This window comes from Corvus brachyrhynchos, unplaced genomic scaffold (genome assembly GCF_000691975.1).
Source record: "Corvus brachyrhynchos isolate BGI_N302 unplaced genomic scaffold, ASM69197v1 scaffold126, whole genome shotgun sequence".
Classification (NCBI taxonomy): Eukaryota; Metazoa; Chordata; class Aves; order Passeriformes; family Corvidae; genus Corvus; species Corvus brachyrhynchos.
Genome location: NW_008239283.1, coordinates 10,394,793 through 10,412,482, shown reverse-complemented (window position 1 = coordinate 10,412,482; position 17,690 = coordinate 10,394,793). Strand labels below are relative to the sequence as shown.

Genomic DNA, 17,690 nt, shown 5'->3' with positions numbered 1-17,690 from the left:
TGGATGACATCCAAAAATAAGGTAATAATACTACATCTATATAAAAAATTGGTACTCCTATGACCAATTCATGTATATAAATTTATGGATAATAACATATTATATATGCTATTTACAAATAAAGGTATAATTTAAACTAATTTATTTAGAATTAGATAAAATATTTATATAGAAAATATAAATTGACTAAAATATTCTATCTTTATTTTTATATATCATATATATTGTATTGGTTTATATATATGAACTGGTGAAAATAATTTCTATTCTGTCTTTATAGCTACTTCACATTTTGAAGGCCATATATATGTTCCTGATTTGCTAAGGTTATTCAGCATTCAGATTAAAATAAAGCAAAAATTTAATTGAAACATGACTTCCAACAAAATATAATGTAAAGAAACCCCGGCTATTTTGATTCTTTTCCAAAAAACAAAGGTTGCCATTTTATTTACAAGTTATTTTAATATTTCTGAGAGGGTTTTAATGCATTTTGGAATGAAAAATCTCTGATTTTTATGCTCCTTCTGGAAGGGCATCTTTTTTCCCAAACAGTGTGGAATAACTAATCTGAACAGTTCCTAGTTTAACTGTTTTGTCCAAAGATTTTGTATCTTATTATTCCCACAGATAATAATCCACACACTACAATACACAAGGCTTCCCTTTAGGATTTTAAACCTGCCCACATCTCTTAATCATAAAGTTCTTCCCAGAGTAAGTATTTCTCTGCATCTGGTGTGGCAGTCAATTGTGATGAGACAGGAAGGTTCTCGAAGAGGATAATGAAAGATTAATATTACAAGTGGGAGTCAGAATTGCAGTGCTAGAACTTCTTCTTTGGCAGCCTGTAAGATATAAATACTAACAAGTATCAACAAAATTGTGTTTTCTTACTGATGGAAGCATCTAACTCATAACCAAAGTATTGTCACTGACAATTTTCTTTTATCTTGATTTCAGTATCATCCGTCCATTGCGTAAGAGGTTTATGTTCCATTTTAATCAACATTCTAAAGGAAAGGTAATCAGACATAAAATACAAATTACTGGTGGTCCGTAAGATACCACAGGATTGCCCTAATAATGGTTGAATATTTAAAAACCAAAACTAAAACCTGTCTCCATATGCATAAATAAGGAAACAAAGAAGGTGGGATGAAATAGAAAAGTTAGTGGTAGTGGCAGCCTAAGGTGGACTGTAGGGTTAATTTTACTCCCCTTTTATTTCATTCTGCTAAGATTGGAAGATTCTTCCATTAAAAAAAAAAAGGAAAAAAAGACTCTGATCTAAAAGATAACAAGTGACAAAAACAAGACGACATATACAAATATTTCAACCATGTACACATTTCAAAGAATCCCTTTCAAAAATTTATAAAAAGACATCAAACTAAAGCTGCTCAGATAACTCAGAAAGCCTGAAACCTAACATCATTTGAAATTTCACACTGGAAGGCCATTTTGATCTAAGACTTAAACCTACACTGCTAAAATCAGTGCAAACCTTGTCCTCAAATTAAAGGAAGGAGACATGCCCTATATTAAGCATATTTTATAACAGAACCTGAATTACAGCTTGCTTGTATTTATCATAGTAGAAATGATACATTTTTCTTAGTCTAAGAACTAAAAATAGTCATGCTGTATTACATCAGTGAGACAATAAATTTTTAGCTATAGCAATTAATAATACCTGTTACCAAACTTTTCACTCTCAAAGTTAGTAGTTAATCCTTATAAGCAAAGCTAGTTGAAGGATCTGTCTTAAATAATTTACCTGAAAGTGCATTATCATCTTTTTTTCAAGAATTTTTTGCTGATATTTCTTAAAGAAGGGAAAGGGAATGTGGTTCACATGTACAGTTCAAGTTGTGTTCATTCTTAATGAGGTCTTACTCATTACATGGGATTATTTTTATTTCCAGATGACCATTAGGAATGTCCACTGACTTAGGTGATCTTTGGAAAACATCCTTAATTGTTGGTTTAGTTTCCAAGTGTATGAACAGAAATTAGTATTTGAGCAGTGCAGTCACATTTGAAAGCTGTTATTTACACTCAAAAGCAGAGACATAAAGGCTGAAAGTATTGACAGCTTGCCCAGATATTCAGAGGAATGTTGTCTTTGGTCCTGCATCTCTGACTAACATGATTGTCAGTTCAACAGACATAAAAGGAAGTTTGTCATTATAAAATAAATTTGTTTTACTATATTGATACTTCTTACTATGGTGTTCCTTTCTCTGTGAAATTATGAGAGTTCTGTTAAATTAGGAAGCGTCTGGCCCTGAACCTTCAGAGTGTAAATCTGTTGCCTAATTGATCATGACCACATTACCTCTTTTCCAATATGATTTTCTTTGTCTACATGAGGTGATAACAGCTGCTTAAGGATATTAATGTGTTAGCAAACATGATTTAAATCCTTTTTGTTTCTGTAGTCGGGAGAAGAACAGTAGGATCAATATAGACAGTTGTTTTTTAGCATTGCCACTTAGCCATTATGGTTTGGTAATGATTCATCCATCAGATTTTGTACCAGGAACTAAGGATGCTTAAATATCATTAGGTAAAATATTTCCAACTTACTGTTTATTCATCCAAAAGAGAGCTTCAATGAAGAATGCTTGGAAGAAGATGAAAAAAGCTTAGAAGAAAATGCTTATCTAGTTCATTCTCAAAGTGCATTTTGAAAGTAAGAGTCTTTAGACCTCGTGCTTCCACACTGTAGATGTCATGTGGCAGAGAGGTCCTCAGCTCTGTTCCATCCCTACCTTTACTCTTAGAAATGGCAAGCAGGCAGAGAGCAGTTGCTGTCCCAAAGCATGAGCTGGAGGAGCTTATGCCCATGTTTGGGAAGGTAATGGGCTGCTGCAAGTACAGAGATGGGGTGTGTTCAAGACCCCTGTCTTCTCTGCAGGTTGTTTTTTTGCCAAGAATAGAGATTATGATAATAAATAATTATCTGCAGACTGGAGACAACTCTGTCATAAATATTCTGTCTGCTATGCAGTTTGCACTTTTGTTTCCTGTAAGTAGCTCCTTCCTTTACTTTGATACCTCATTATCCCTCTGCTTCCCAAACTAGCTATACAGCAGCAGCAAGGCTGAAAAAGACTACTTAGCTGTCAGTCTTTAAAACTGCACAGAATAAGGAGGATGGGAGCCCTCTCTGCAGGTATCGTTTTGTTGCATTTTATTAGAGCTGTTTCTTGAAGGGGAAGCCAGATTAAAAAAGCAGAGAATGGATTTTCTGCCCTCCACCATAATAATGCTCCCAGTACAAAAGGTCACTTGTGGATGGGTTGTTTGTTTTTTTTAATATCAAGAAACAGCTATGCTTGAATTTGGCTTCTCAGGAAATAAGTATCTTGGACAAAAATGTGCTTCTGACATAGAAAAACTGCAAGCATGACCATGGGCACATGGACCTGGATCCATCTGTGCTGTAAAGAGAGGGTTCTCTCTTCCAAGAACTGAATTCACAGTCCACCAAAAAAGAGGAGCGATGAGAGGGGTGCTCCAGCATAGCTTGGTGGTTTCATGCTTAAAAGCAAAAGGAAAACAAAGTAAATGCCTGCTGTCCAGCCTGATAACAAATATGTACCGAGACACCTAATTTAGGGCCAAGCCTTCCTTGCCTCGCCTTTACCCAGGTTTCCCTCTCCCTGAACCCATGAATCCGAGGCTAGACATGAGTTATGTGTGCTTGTAGGAGGATTGGTTCAGTCCTGGTTCATGCCTGTTGCAGGTCTTTGGGAGGTGACTGCTGTCCTGCCCCATGTTTGTGAGGGTTGCTGGGCTCATGGGTGCAGCACCGTGGAGGGGATGGAAGGACTTGGGGATCACTTTCTTAATTGCCACATACCTTGTTATTTCTGATGTCATTGTCATTTCATTTCTGATGCGGACTGTAAGGAAAGTGACAGCTGACCAAGCTTCAAGAAAATGCTTGTCAGTGGTGGATACTGATTTCTGCTGGTTGATGATAAAACCATACAAAGTCCTGTTCTTTAGAGCAGAATGAAGGCTTGTCATGGCAAACATTTCTATGTCAAAATGGGATGTTACTACAAAAAAAAGAAAAAAAAAAAAAGCTGTTGAAAAAAACCTGGAAAACGTTTTCATAATTAAAAGAAAAATCAGCCCAGAAATATTTTCAAAATGTTCAGAAACCTTCTTTCCTTAGTATGGTCTCTGCTGGCCAGCTGCACAGTAACATCTGTCCACAAACCAGCCTCTGACCACTCATTCAACCAAGACCCATAGTCTACAGTGTCAACATGTCTCTGCCCTCTGAATATGTCGAGAGCAAATTGAGTGTCCTCTCCCCTTTGAGAGGCTTAGATTGCCCCAGTGTATCCCAGTAAATAAGTTTTTCATTACTGTTTGAAAATAACCCACAAGACAAACAGGCTTTCTCAAGAAAAAATCATATATATGTAATTATAATGCAAGTTAATCCTCTCCTTATCATACAAAATAAAGTGCTTATGTGAAAGACTGTATCCATGTTGTGAAGACTGTTGTGTTTACTGGATGAAAAAACGAATCTCCTGGGGAAGAAGCCGTATCTTTGACTTAAGATACATAATCAATAACCTTGCAAGGCATTCAGGCTACATATTCACTAAGGAGCTGCTTTAGTCAAACACATCCATGTCTCTTTTAGGATAAATCCCTGTTGTCAGCTACACTAAAACAGTATTTTCAGTTCTTGTATTCATAATGTTAGTCCTACATGGCAGTTCTGTGTCATCTGACAACCCTAATCCATCTCAAGGTTAGAATCTATTTTGTATTTCAAATCTCCCAAATCTCTGACCACTTAGTTTAAGCAGGATTAACATAAGCACCAGAAACCACAGAGAAGCAACAAAAGCCAAGATTATGCTTTGATCTGCTCAAGTAGACATTTGCTGAACTCCAGCAGTACAATGAGCAGCAGAGCAGAGAACAGGAAAGCACAGCCTCAGAGCAAAGCTTTGTGATGGATGTGCACTGGTAGGAAATTACCAGCTACATTGTGTGCTTCATTAAAATTTTTTACAGAGAAAGTTAGGATAAAAATACCAAAACTGTTCTTACCAATGAAGCAGAAGCAGATTTTGTTTCAACACCATTGTTAGTCCACTAAACACACTAAAATCACTCAGGAAAATGTTCCTCGTGGTACTGGAATTTAAACCAAGGTTATTCCTGGCCCTATATATGCACTGGCCCTATATATCTGAATGAGAAGTATTTGTCGGTTTATAAATGCAGGGATTACCTGTAGCAACTACTCCCAGCTCAGTTGACAGAGCTCTGTCTGCTGTGTACCACGACCTGATCCTGCATCTCTAAAGCAGGGTTGATTGAAGTTTAATAAATGAAATGATCTAATGGAAATGCTCAGTTTCATTTTCGGTTTCGTAGACTTAGAATTTATTTGATAGGACAGCTTTTGTGATTCTGTGCTCTTGTGGGTACAGTGAAAAAGGAGTTTTGTTTACTGATAACCCAAGAAAGTAGATTAAAAGACTGATTTTTCCTGAGAGAAATGCAAAAAGAAACTAATAACTTAAATAATATTTTAAATATTTTTAATTATAATTATATTTTTTCTTATTTAGCTGTAGACTTGTATGATCAGTCACATGTTAATAATCACTTTAACAATCATTTACCATTTGCATTTTTTTCTTTAACAGTCTGATTTTCAAGTGGAAGCCTTCCACTGAAGGATGCTGATATTAATCTCATATTTAAAACTATAGCATGAATGTTGCACATATTCTGAATATGAGCTTTTGCAAAGCATTTTACAGAACACTGTCTCATTGCTTGAACAGTGGCAATATTTTAGTTCTGATAAACTGTGGGTTTGCATTCATTTTTTTAACACCTTCAGAATAATGGTGTCATATTTCCTATTCCCTGAACTAACCAATATTCTTCCCATTTTTATTTTTTTTTTATTTTGGTTTGGGTTTGATTGGGTATTTGGGGCTTTTTTTTTTTTTTTTTTTTTTGCTACTGCTGCTGCTGCATTAATGTGGAGTGTTCTGGCTTCTGAGTTTCAAGTAATAATAATGAAAGAAGATGCTTTTTTTTTTTAATACAGATCCATAAAAAATGGAAGAAAACTCTCCTCCCTTCTCCCCTCCCCTCCCTTCCATTCTCCTCCCCTCCCTTCCCCTGCCTTCCTTTCCCCTGCCCTCCTCTCCTCTCATCAGTTGTGGGATGTGTTTTGTCCACAGCACTGGCAGGAATGATGGGGTGGTACTCTCAGATGGGTATAGGGACAAAAGTAAAAGGTATAACATAGCAATTGCAAACACTGAAGGTTTTTGGTGGGTTTCTTTTATGTTGGCATCAAAACAGATGTGTCAGCTCTGTTTTTCACAGACAGGTCCTTCAGTGTTCCTGAGCTTAAGCAACGGAACTTGAGCCACCTCCAAGCATAGCACTGTGTTTAGCTCATAAATGCTTCATTTAAGAGACAAGCCATCCCATTTGTGACCCACAGAGCAGTTTCAGGTCTACCTGCAGAAGACCTTGTGCATAGAGCTGGAAAGGAGCACCTTGGAATTATTCAGCAAACCCATTGGATTGCTTTGATTCACGTCGGGACTTCTGGCTTCTGTCCTAATGCAATATAGGCAGGCAGAAGATGCTTTCCCATCTGTGCTATTAATGGGCAGTGGGAGTGTTCAGAGTATCTCTGAAGGGACATTAAATCCTTGCCAATCTGTCACACCCGAGAGGGGAGGGGGTGTCAAGTCAGCTGAATCCTTCTGGCGGCCAGTTGCGATCTGTCCCTGAACAAATGTGATGGATCACCTGCAACCAGGTCACCTGCCAGGGCTTATTTGGGGATGTGAGGGGACAGTGAGGATGGACCATTTTCCCGGGTCTTCTGAAATCCCTGTGTACCATCGGTACAGCCAACAGCACCTGCAGGAGCTACACCCTCTTCCCCTGTGTTAGGCCATTGAATGTGCTGCCATCTGCATGTCATGGGACAGCAATCCTGTCTTTTTCTTAGCAATCCTGTCTTTTTCCTGTATTCCCAGTCCTTCCAGCATGCTACCTGGCTGCAGAGAGCCAACACTGAAGGCTGCCTCAGAAGCCAGTGTCCCTTCTGCTCTGGAAGTGGATCTGTTTGCCTCACCCTGAGACTCAGTACCCTCCCACTGCTATCTGGCCTGGTGAAATTATCATCCTAACCTCAATAAAACACTTCATTATTTTCAGTGCTGTAATTCCATGGGAATGCTTATAAAGAGGACAAGATAAGAAACTGTGGGATGATGGGATTCTGCAATACAATAAAAAGGGATTATTTTTCTTAATAAAAAGGGCTTTTCTGAGACTTGCAAGCCCAGTGCACTCAGCTGTCCTTTTAGTACTGAAAATCTACTCTTTTTTTTAAGGCTCATATGCAGTAAAATGCTCAACTGAGTCTCCCTGTGTCTTTTCCTCTCAAAAAAATCTGGTAATGTGTCCCACAATATGATGTTATAGGAAAATCGCCTTTGTTCTGTAGCTCTTAGCTGACTTCTAGGGGTGAAAGCTAGTTCAGCTCAGACCTGCTCTCATTTAGAAGCTCATGCCCATTACAACAAGCAACTCCTTTTCCTAGTACCATGTCAAAAACAACCCATCACAACTTTTATGTAACTTACAAGTCTTTTCAGGAAAAAAGGTCTGAGTAGTGGAGTTTGGCTCCATCAAAAATTCCCTTTCACTCAAACAGCTGTTTTCATATCAACCTGTTTCATACTTGGGATAAATCTGGGCATTTTAAAGGGGGGGTAGCATCTGCTGAAGTCTTGTTTTGCTTTGTGCATGCTAGGAATTCAAATGTTGGGTTTACAAACCACAAAAAAAGGATCCTACTGCCTTCTTCAGACTTTCTAACAGGGAAATTATCTCTGTGTAACTAATTTAATGCTTAGTGGGAGACAAAGAGGGAGGAAGATGGCAGTCCCATGATTTTCCGTGTAATTATGGTTTGGGGTTAGGGTAGCAGGAAGACAAGGAGGTTGTTATTTATTAAATTTTAATTAATAAAATTCAAAATAATGTAAGTCAAACTTCTTCTCTCATTAATTTTGTTGCAGAACTAGACTAATAAGGTGAAATAGCTTATGCCAGTATAACACTTTATGTCATGGTGAGAGGGATGCATCCCATACAATACTGTCTGGAGAAACACAGATAATTCTCCAATAATAGCCAGGAGGAAAACATCTTCTGTTCTCATTTTCACTCTTCAGTGTATGTTGTTCATACATTAATCTGTGTGTTTTTCTGTTCAGTCTAGCCAATCAATATGTCTGAATCTCCCAATAAAACCTGTTTCTGCAGATAATCTACTAATTTAATAAGATGAAATGCATGCTACAAATTCCTCTCTTTTCTTTCTACACTCAGGGAGAAGAAAATGTGATAAGTAACATCTGATCTGAATGAAAACTATTTACTTACAGTTGCTGCATGAAATAGAAGCTTGGAGAGAGACAAGGAAGAGTTCACCTACCTTAAATTGCTACTATTAGACCAGTGGACTTCTTAGCTACTCAAAGGTCTCTTGTGAGGGCAAAACAAAAGCAAAACAAACAGGAATGTGACTCAGGTCCCGTAAATCATCATTTGAAAAAACCTAGAGAGGTCTGCTGACCGTCCAAGAGTCTCATTTCCTAGCTTGAACTTACACTTACTACTCTAAAAGTTAGGCAGTGTGAATATCCCTGAATATTCTATAAGTTTTATATATCCAGCCTTCAAGCTGTAATCAATTTTTCTTTCCTTCATTCTATTTTTACTGCTCTGCTGAAATTACAGAAGCCCCAACCTGGAGTGCATCCAATAGCTTCTGATGGATAATAAAAACTGACCCACAGCCAACAGAAAATGGAGTGATAGAGAGGAACTTTTTTATTTGGGCTTTGAGGATCCCATTTTCTTCTCCCTTTCAGGCCAGTGTGAATGGGGCTACAAAAATATCCACTGCTTTGATCAATCACCTCTGTCATGGTACCTCATGTCTATGATCCCTCTTTCCATTTCATATAGTAAAAATCCTCCCATATTTACTTTCAAAGTGTATCCTTGATAGGCTTCTTTATTCTTTTTATGCATGAATAATCTATGAAGCTATTGATGCCCTGTGCTTACACACTTCTATTAATGCTGACCTTGACATCCAACATACATTTTCTTCCTTTCATGGGAGAAGTTCCACAGGTCTATTCAGTTTCTTTGCTTGAGCTGTATGCACTATTTATCAACCTTTAAATCTCCTCCAAAGCTGTACATATTTTGCATTTGAAGCCCACTTAACATTAACCAAGAATCTATTTTACTGTGACTTATAATAGTTTCACCATCACTTTTCTCTAGACATTCACTCTGAATGGGACACACAGCAATGTTTTCTTACATGTAAAATGTCTTTTAAAAGGTCCTGGACCACAAGTTAGGCACATTTGATATGTTTTTCTTTTGTACAAGAAAACATGTCAAATGTTCATTCTTCTTTGAAGGAAGCTATGGGAATTTAAAATAAAATATAAGAAACAAGATCTAATTTTGCTTGGCCAGTCAAGAGCTTGCTGCCTAAAGTGGAGCATAGGGCAACCTGTGTCTGTATTCTCCAAAGATTGTCCAAGGAGAAAACCCAGTTGGACTGGACATAATCCAAAAGTACTCTGAAGTCAGCAGAAAGTTTCTCTTTGACTTGTTTAAAAACAAACTTACACCCAGAGGAAGAGAAAGCCAATATTAGAATGCTTCACATTTTGTCATTCTGAACTAGCTGGGCTGGAGGTGCAGAGAGGACAGACAAAAGCCATTAAGTGTATTGAGGAAGATTCATGGTGTCTAAATTCTTTCTACCCATTATTATGCTGGCAGTTTCAAAAAAGTGTCAATTTTCTGTGCCAAAATATGGGTCTAAAACCAGAAATCCTCTTTTGGATTCATGAGAAGAGAAACTATTTATTTGTGATTCATGATGAAAATATACCTTATCTATGAGTGTAAAAGTAGCCAGTTTTGTGTTGCATAGAAAATAGCCTTGTAAATATCTTTCACGTTGACTTGCTCACAGTCCTTATGCTTTACATGCAGGATAAGCCCTGGGTTTGAAATGTGTTTATTATTTAAAGGCTTGTTTTGATATATCAAGGTCTCTCCCATTCCTCCTGATGATCCTTTCCTTTGAAGGTTCACTACCTGATTGAAATGAGAATTTCCATCCACTGCATCAAACAAGCAATGATCTCTTCTGAAAAGTTCTGTATTTAATGGCATCGTGTGTGATGGGAGCAGAGAGGGGAGGGGAATTTTTTTTTTTTTTCCCAAATCCCTGGTCATCTTATTGTGTGTAGATGTAATAATGTAGAACCTACGATATTACAGATGGCAGAACTAACGTAACCTTGGTGTTTCTCTAATAAATAGAATTCAAGCCCAGGTAATAAATGAGCTGTACACTAAAGACTGAATGAGAAGTCCAGAGGGGAAGGTAATGAACCCAGTAATGTCAAATACCTTTATCTCAACCATCATTATACTTTTTCATTACACAAACTCTGAACCATAAGAGGAGACAAGAAATTAAAAATATAAACGCACATTTTTTATACTGGGATATTTGCAGATTAGTACCTTTCCAGTATTACATCCTTTACCTATTACCAGGTGCTTTCCTGGAGGTGCTTTATTTTGATTTTTGTTGTTACTACCATTACTTTGTGCATGTTAGCAAGGCATATGTAATAGGAATTCTTGATTAAAAATACTTTGTTTTCTTATTGTCCTGGTAGTTCTCATATTCCAAAAGCAAACCTTGTAATAATTTTATTTACATGGTAAATCATTGGGTACCCACTGAACTCAGTGGAGTTTGGTTTGTTTGCAGCCAGTAAGGGTCTCTTCCATTCTTAATAAAATTTAGAGTCCTTACCTTCAAGTAGCTTACTGTTACTATAAGTCTGACAAATCTACTGGGGAGGCAAATCATGGTCAGCATCTTGGCTACTCTGGAACAATGGAGTTTTCCAGGGTTCAGCTAAACCTCCTTGAGAAGATGAATGCTATTAGGGCCAGTCTTACACTTTGTCTGAGGCTACAGCTACAAGGAAAATCCAAAATTCACCACCTTCTTACTAAAAAGGTGAATTTTTGGTCTTGTCTTCTGTCACTTAAAAGTATAGCAATATATAGGTGCAAATACATAATTTTTATATATATATTCAGCACTGGTGAGGCCTCAGATGGACCAGTGTGTCCTCTTTTTGCACACACACACACACAGAGCCCATGACACAAGTGGAGAAACCTCAGGGGATCCAGCAGACAGCAACCCCAGCAGTGGGGCATGGGCAATATGATCTGCACAGAGAGACTGGTGGTGTTGAGCTTGATTAGTCTGGCAAAGGGAAGGTTGAGAAGTTTGCTTTAAATCCATTACTATTTGAAGGGCAGTTACAGGGATGATGAAACCAGGCAGTGTTGAGTAACACCGAGCAGTGTATCAAGGCACCATGGCCAAACTGTGGCTGGCAAGCTTCAGAGTGGACATTAGGGAAAAAATATCCCCTGGAAAGTAATTAATTGTTAATTATTATTAATTTTAGCACTTGTGTCTGAAAGTTCTGTTTGCTTGCTACATCTCTGCATCAAATTGTATGCAAATCTGAAGTCTCTGTTCTACATTTTGGTTAAACAATAAAAGGCACATTTGGGCAAATTTGGTACAAGCTCAGACAAAGGCCACAAAATCAACACTTCAAAAGGCAGTTTTCATATTGTTCTGTGTGTGAAGATCCAAATGTTTTCTCTTCTTTGATGAGGAGTGAGGTTGATCGTTACAATAGTCTGCATACTTTTAAATGACAGGTCTTTTTAATTCACTGTACTGCATTCTCCTGATTTGCATCACACAGTGTTCTGGTTTTGTTCTGACCCAGAAGATTCTGCAATTTACAACTGAAAATTTAGCTTGCACACGGTCTTGTATTATGTGGTTCATTGGTCTACCTCTCAGATATTCAGCATATTTTGTGTGTCAATAGGTAGGAGATTTGGCAGCCTGACCTCTGATGCACCGACCAAATACCTGACCCAAGATTCCTAAGGCTGTAGAAGTACTGCTTTTGATGCAGAATATTTGACAAAGCCTTTGATCTAAAAATTTAATCATTTCATTAAGCATTGTTATATAAACAACATTGAAAAAAGGTTAATAGGTAGGCACAGCCCTAGCATAGGCAGCAATGAGAGGTTTTGACATCCCAAATTCACTTGAGATCTCTCCCACTGAAATATGCTGAAATGAGCAAAAAATGCTCTCAGGCTTTTCTGAACAGCTAAATTTATGCTGTTTTCATCAAAGACCTTACCTAGGTTCCTTTTAACTCCCTTCTCTTGTGTTTTTGCCACCAACTTAATAGTAATTCCACATGTCAAAAAATCATTAAACTTCATGCATTTTGACTTACAGCTTCAACTTCAGATCTTGTTATGTTAGGATTCTTCCCTGTGACCTGATGCTTTGGTGTTGCATCAGCACCTATTGGCTCCAGGTAAAGCCAGGTCCAGCCTTACTTCAGCAATTGTAGGAGGCCGTCTCTGCTCCAGAGATATTGTAATTGCACCAGACAAGTAAACTGTAGGAGGGAAAATATAGGGAGTGTGAGAGGATCTCATCATTGTCAGAATGGATCATAAAGCTGACCACGTTCTTATTCACTGAAATACACTTCAGCCATTGTGTAAAGAATCCAAGAAATATAAGACAAATGACTTAGAGTGTTGCAATGAAAGAGTAAAAGGACAAGCCACAGGGAGGCAATGGGGAAAGAATACCACTTAGGTCAACTACATTGTTAAGAGCAATCATTAAAAGAAAAAAGATTGTTAACTGCTGTTTCAGATTATGTGCTGTTCTTAAAACAATGTACTGTTATTTTCTTCTTTCCTCTAACCTGGTATATTACTTCTTTGTTTACTTAATGACACCAGACATGTACTTAAGAAAATTGCACACCAAGGATCTGATTTATTGCCTAGACTCTATTTGCATGAAAAAACAACACCAAAGCAGTATTTGACAGGTATGTATCAATTCAACTCCTAAGAGGTGTATTTTGAGTGAATTGTGCAAGTAATTAGGCATGCAGTTACTTACAACATTTATTTAAATCTGTGAGAATTTAGTACTTCTCCTCAGGAAGTAAAATTACAAGCAAGCCGTCTGGAGTCAAATACATTGCAAGTACAACTTTGTTGTCCTGACCCACACAAAACTCTGCCAGTTTATTCTACAATATCCCAAAAATGTTTCAGTTAAACTTCATTTTATCTTGGTTCTGCCATTTCCAAGCCACTAACAAAAATGATTCCTAGTTGCCTAGGGCTAGTCCAACAAGCATGAGTTCATTATTGGAAGAATGATACCCACCTGTTCCTCTCCACATCCACTTCAAAGTACATTCAGAAGTCCATTCAGAAGTCTGTCTAGAACAAAACTTTGCAGAAGAAAAACTTGCTTATTACGAAGGCAAAGACATAAAACTCAGGGGATTTTCCATTTTACTGACAGTGAAACTTTTTTTCTGTGTTAGCATAATGGATACAAATGCATCTCATTCTAAATCAGCTATGAGGGCAAGCTAATTGTTTTTAAACTGTTGGCAGAAAGAGAAAAAAATATTGATAAAAAGGAGAAATAATTACTTCATGCTTACAGTCACAGCTGACTGGGAACTTTCCAGCAAAACAAAAGTTGCAATAAAATATAAATTTGTCATTACCATCTGCTTCTCAAAATCCTAATACTTTATGAACATTGATGCACTAAGTCTTAAAATACCCATGTTATGCAGAAAACTATTTATTAGCCTGTTTTATAGATGCACAGCTTTCTGTGGGCTATTTGCATAGACATGAATTTAAAGCTATGGGAGCACCTCTGGGTCAGACTTTCAGGTGGCAAATTCCCACATATTATCTGTGGCACTCAGGCTTCTAAATTGCTTTTTAGCAGGAGAAACAGCCGCTTTGTGGGTGAGGCTTTTAAAATAATCTTCAAACATTAGTTGGCAGAGAGACGTGCTGTTGTGCATGATATACCCAGAGAAGAAAAAGAAAAGTCCTAATGACGCCAGCTGAGATGGAGGAATCTGACCTTATGTATTTTAATGTCTGAGGAAACTAGCTCTTTCTTCATTAGAAAAATGGCTGAGCAATGAATGAAGCATGTATTCATAGAGAGAACACCAGCATGAAAGATTATGAAGTAATGCACCAAGGATTATTTACAAGAAGGAATGTATGCAAATAGAGCATCACATTAAGGCAGGAGGTCCAGGCTCTAATACCAGACCCAGCCCTCAAAATATAAATGACACTTTCGTTAAGTTACTTAAACTGTTAGTGCCATTTCTTTCTCTCTCTCTCCTTTTGTCTGCCTGTTCTATCTAGACACTAAGCTTCTTAAAGCATGGACTGTGTTTTTCGTGCTCACACAATGCACAGAACAATAATGGCTTCATGCTCAGCTGGAACTTTCAGACAGTATCATAATAGAACTAATTAATGGTAATGAGATCTATGGAGTATTTCAGATGCTGCTTTTTAAAGATATCCGTGCTGGGTCAGAGCTGTGAGACTTCTCATGCACGCAGTGAATCATATCCCATTCTGCCAGCTGAAGGAGGAAAGTTTCCATGGCTAGTGGGTAAGGAGTATGGTTTCTGCAGCATCAAATCTCATTGGGACTATACAAATATACTACTTGCAGGTGGAATATATTGATGATGGAAGCCTTGGTTCTGTGTTTGTTTTTTTTTTCTTTTATACAATATCCAGCTATATAATAAGAGGGAATCATATTAGTAAAAGTTTTTGTGATGTTATTAGCAATAATTCTTCTGATAATGTTAGCATATTAATGGCATTGTCTACTTCTTTGGTTTGGTTTAGATTGGGAGGCCCCTTTCTTGAAAGGGGAAAAAAGCCAACCCGATTTCTAGGGAAGGGTATTATTTAGTCTGATTTAGTTAGTCACCCTCAGCATCCAGTTCTAGCATGTCTATTCATACATGCCCTTTCCAGGTCTTCAGCGTGGTTATGCATAGAATATGCTGAGTTCAAAGGGACCCAGCAGGATCATCGAGTCCAGCTCCCAGACCTATGCAGGACACCCCAAGAGTCACACCCTGTGCCCAAGAGCATTGTCCAAATGCTTTTTGAAGTCAGACAGGCTTGGTGCTGTGACCACTTCCCTGAGGACCCTGTCCCAGGGCCCAACCACCCTCTGGAGGAAAAACCTTTACGTGGTATCCTACCTAAACCTCCCCTGACTCTGCTTCCTGTCATTTCCTCGAGTCCTGTTACTGGTCACAAGAGTAAAAAGATTGGTACCTGCCCCTCTGCTTCCCTTCATGAGGATGTTGAAGACTGAGGTCTCCCCTCAGTCTTTTCTTTAGGCTGGACAGACCAAGTGACCTCAGCCACTCATCACAGGGTTTCCCCTCAAGGCCCTTCACCATCCCTATGATGTAGAACTATGTAGAACTAAACTTGGTTAATTTTCTGCAAAGATCTTCCTAGGTTAAGGGGGCTGAGTAGTTTAAATGTTGGAATTTATTTGTCATAAACTTGTCTGTTCTTCCAGGTGGTCACAATATAACCATGGTAATACAGTGAACAATCACAGATAACAGTGAAGAGGAAGCTGCCTAGAAGAAAAGGAATTAGCATAGTTTGAGTGGGGACACATCAGTCTTTCACATTTTTTCTGTCTCAAGAAAGGTGGGTAGAGGTTTTCTGTTTGTCTTGGATGAACCCCAGCAATGCTGACTGTGGAAATAGGGACAAAAGATTCCTTGTTGTCATTGTTCTGTTTGGGTTTTGTTTGTTTGTTTTTAACAAGAAACTTCAGCAAACCTGATACACAAACGCCTACCAGCCTCCCTGCCCAATTCCTGTGCATGTGCTACCTCACTGCCAAAACAGCAAATGCAGCACACACTAAGCATGGCATATTTTTGCATTAAGTAAAGAAGTCATAGATGAACTTGGTTCCCATTTGGGCTGACTTTTTTTAATGAGGACTTCATGCAGAGAAAGATGACTAGTTGAGCACATTTTCCTTGACCCAGTTTCACCCATGGGGTTATATGCTTTATTTATTTTTAAATTAATGATTAGGGAGGAATCCGCAGATTTTCAGTGTTCTATATCAGTGGAAAAAAAATGTGGCCAATTTTTTTTTACTACCAAGAGGGTTTTTTTCACTTTCCATGAGCAGGTTAATCTGTGTTCCATTTAGAATCAGAATTGCACAGACTTTTCTCTAATCTCTTTTATCTTTTCTCCGTTCTTGATTTATGATCACTATATTTGGAAGTGGCAAAATATTTTCTTTTCTTTCTGAAATGGAATATTGTTCTTCTGCTTGTCAATTCCTCTTGATCAGCCTTCAGTGTTCCCACAACAGAGATGCAGAAGTAAAATTCTTCTATAGGCAGAGTTCTGGTCTCTCCCTCATTATCCATTTGAGTTGCAGTTACCATATCAGAATTTCTTCTGAACTGGTATTATAGGATGTTTTGTCTGTTAGGATAGGAAAGGGTCATTTTTCTGATAAGACACCAATAAAAAAGTTATCCTTTATTCTGTCTGACTTGTACAGTTTGTAAAGAAGACCAGCCTCTCTAACCTGTACAGTTTTTAAAGAAGACCACCTTCTCAAAAGTGATACCCAGTAATAGAAAATTGTGAGAGGTATTTTTTTAAATTATTTTTTCCAAGAATTTCCTGTCTTGCCAGAAGGGAGTGTAGTGCCACTTTTATTACTGTTGTTCTGGTGACAAACAGGCTCAAAATAATAAAATGTATAAAACCATTCTTTGTAAGTCTCACCATGTTCTTGCTTTCCACTCCAGCCTGGAGGTAGGTTGTACTATTCAGCTGTGGAAAATACTCACAGCTTTTTACTGGCTAGGCTCATAGTTCAATGCCTTAGAAAGCCTCAGGCAGCCTAGAGACGTAGCACGGGCAATCCAGCATTTCAGTAGCTCTGAAAGCAGCAAATGGTAGCTGCAAAGCTGATACCACCAGTAGAAGCTAAGAGGGAGAAATACAGCCTTTGGTTGCCCAATTCCTGCAATTAGAAGCTTTCAAACAGAGACAGAGGCAGATGTTTGCAGAAGGGATGCAAAGCAAAAGACAGCGGGTCCCTCTCGGATCCTTCTTTTATTCAGAGGAAGGGAAAGGGGAGCACTGGGGGCGGACCCGGGGTGAGCGGCCAATCAGACACTGCTAAAGAGTTTGAGTTACATTTGGTTTTGCCTGCATTTGGAACAAAGGAGCACATGGCAGAGGCAAGTCCTGGCTTGTCTTGGGGAGGGGGAAGGGAAGCTCGGAACAGGCAGCAACATTCAGCTTTGAGTCTCAAGTTTGTTATTATTGTGGTGGAAAACAGTATGTCCTTCCATAATGTTTTCATCAACCTAGAAGCTATAGCAGATGAACAGCTCGAATTCAGCCATTGAGTCTTCACACCTAAGAAGAAGATAATAATTTTCAGTACTTCCTTGGAGACTTCAAAATTACTGGAGTTTTCAATGCATGCCTATTTGTAATCTTATTTATCAGTTTGGGAAGACAGGAAAATAATAAAATAT

The 17,690-nt window shown here is 38.2% G+C and overlaps 1 long non-coding RNA gene across 1 annotated transcript in view; it reads right to left on the bottom strand.

Moving 5' to 3' along the window:
* Positions 1–262: 262 nt before the first annotated feature.
* Positions 263–17,690, bottom strand: part of LOC108448172 — a 36,314-nt gene continuing 18,886 nt past the window's right edge. The window contains exons 2-4 of the long non-coding RNA XR_001863969.1: positions 13,460–13,526; positions 12,498–12,665; positions 263–4,073 (exon numbers count right to left, since the gene is read on the bottom strand). This is a non-coding gene — a long non-coding RNA (uncharacterized LOC108448172). The remainder of the gene's footprint in view (positions 4,074–12,497; positions 12,666–13,459; positions 13,527–17,690) is intronic.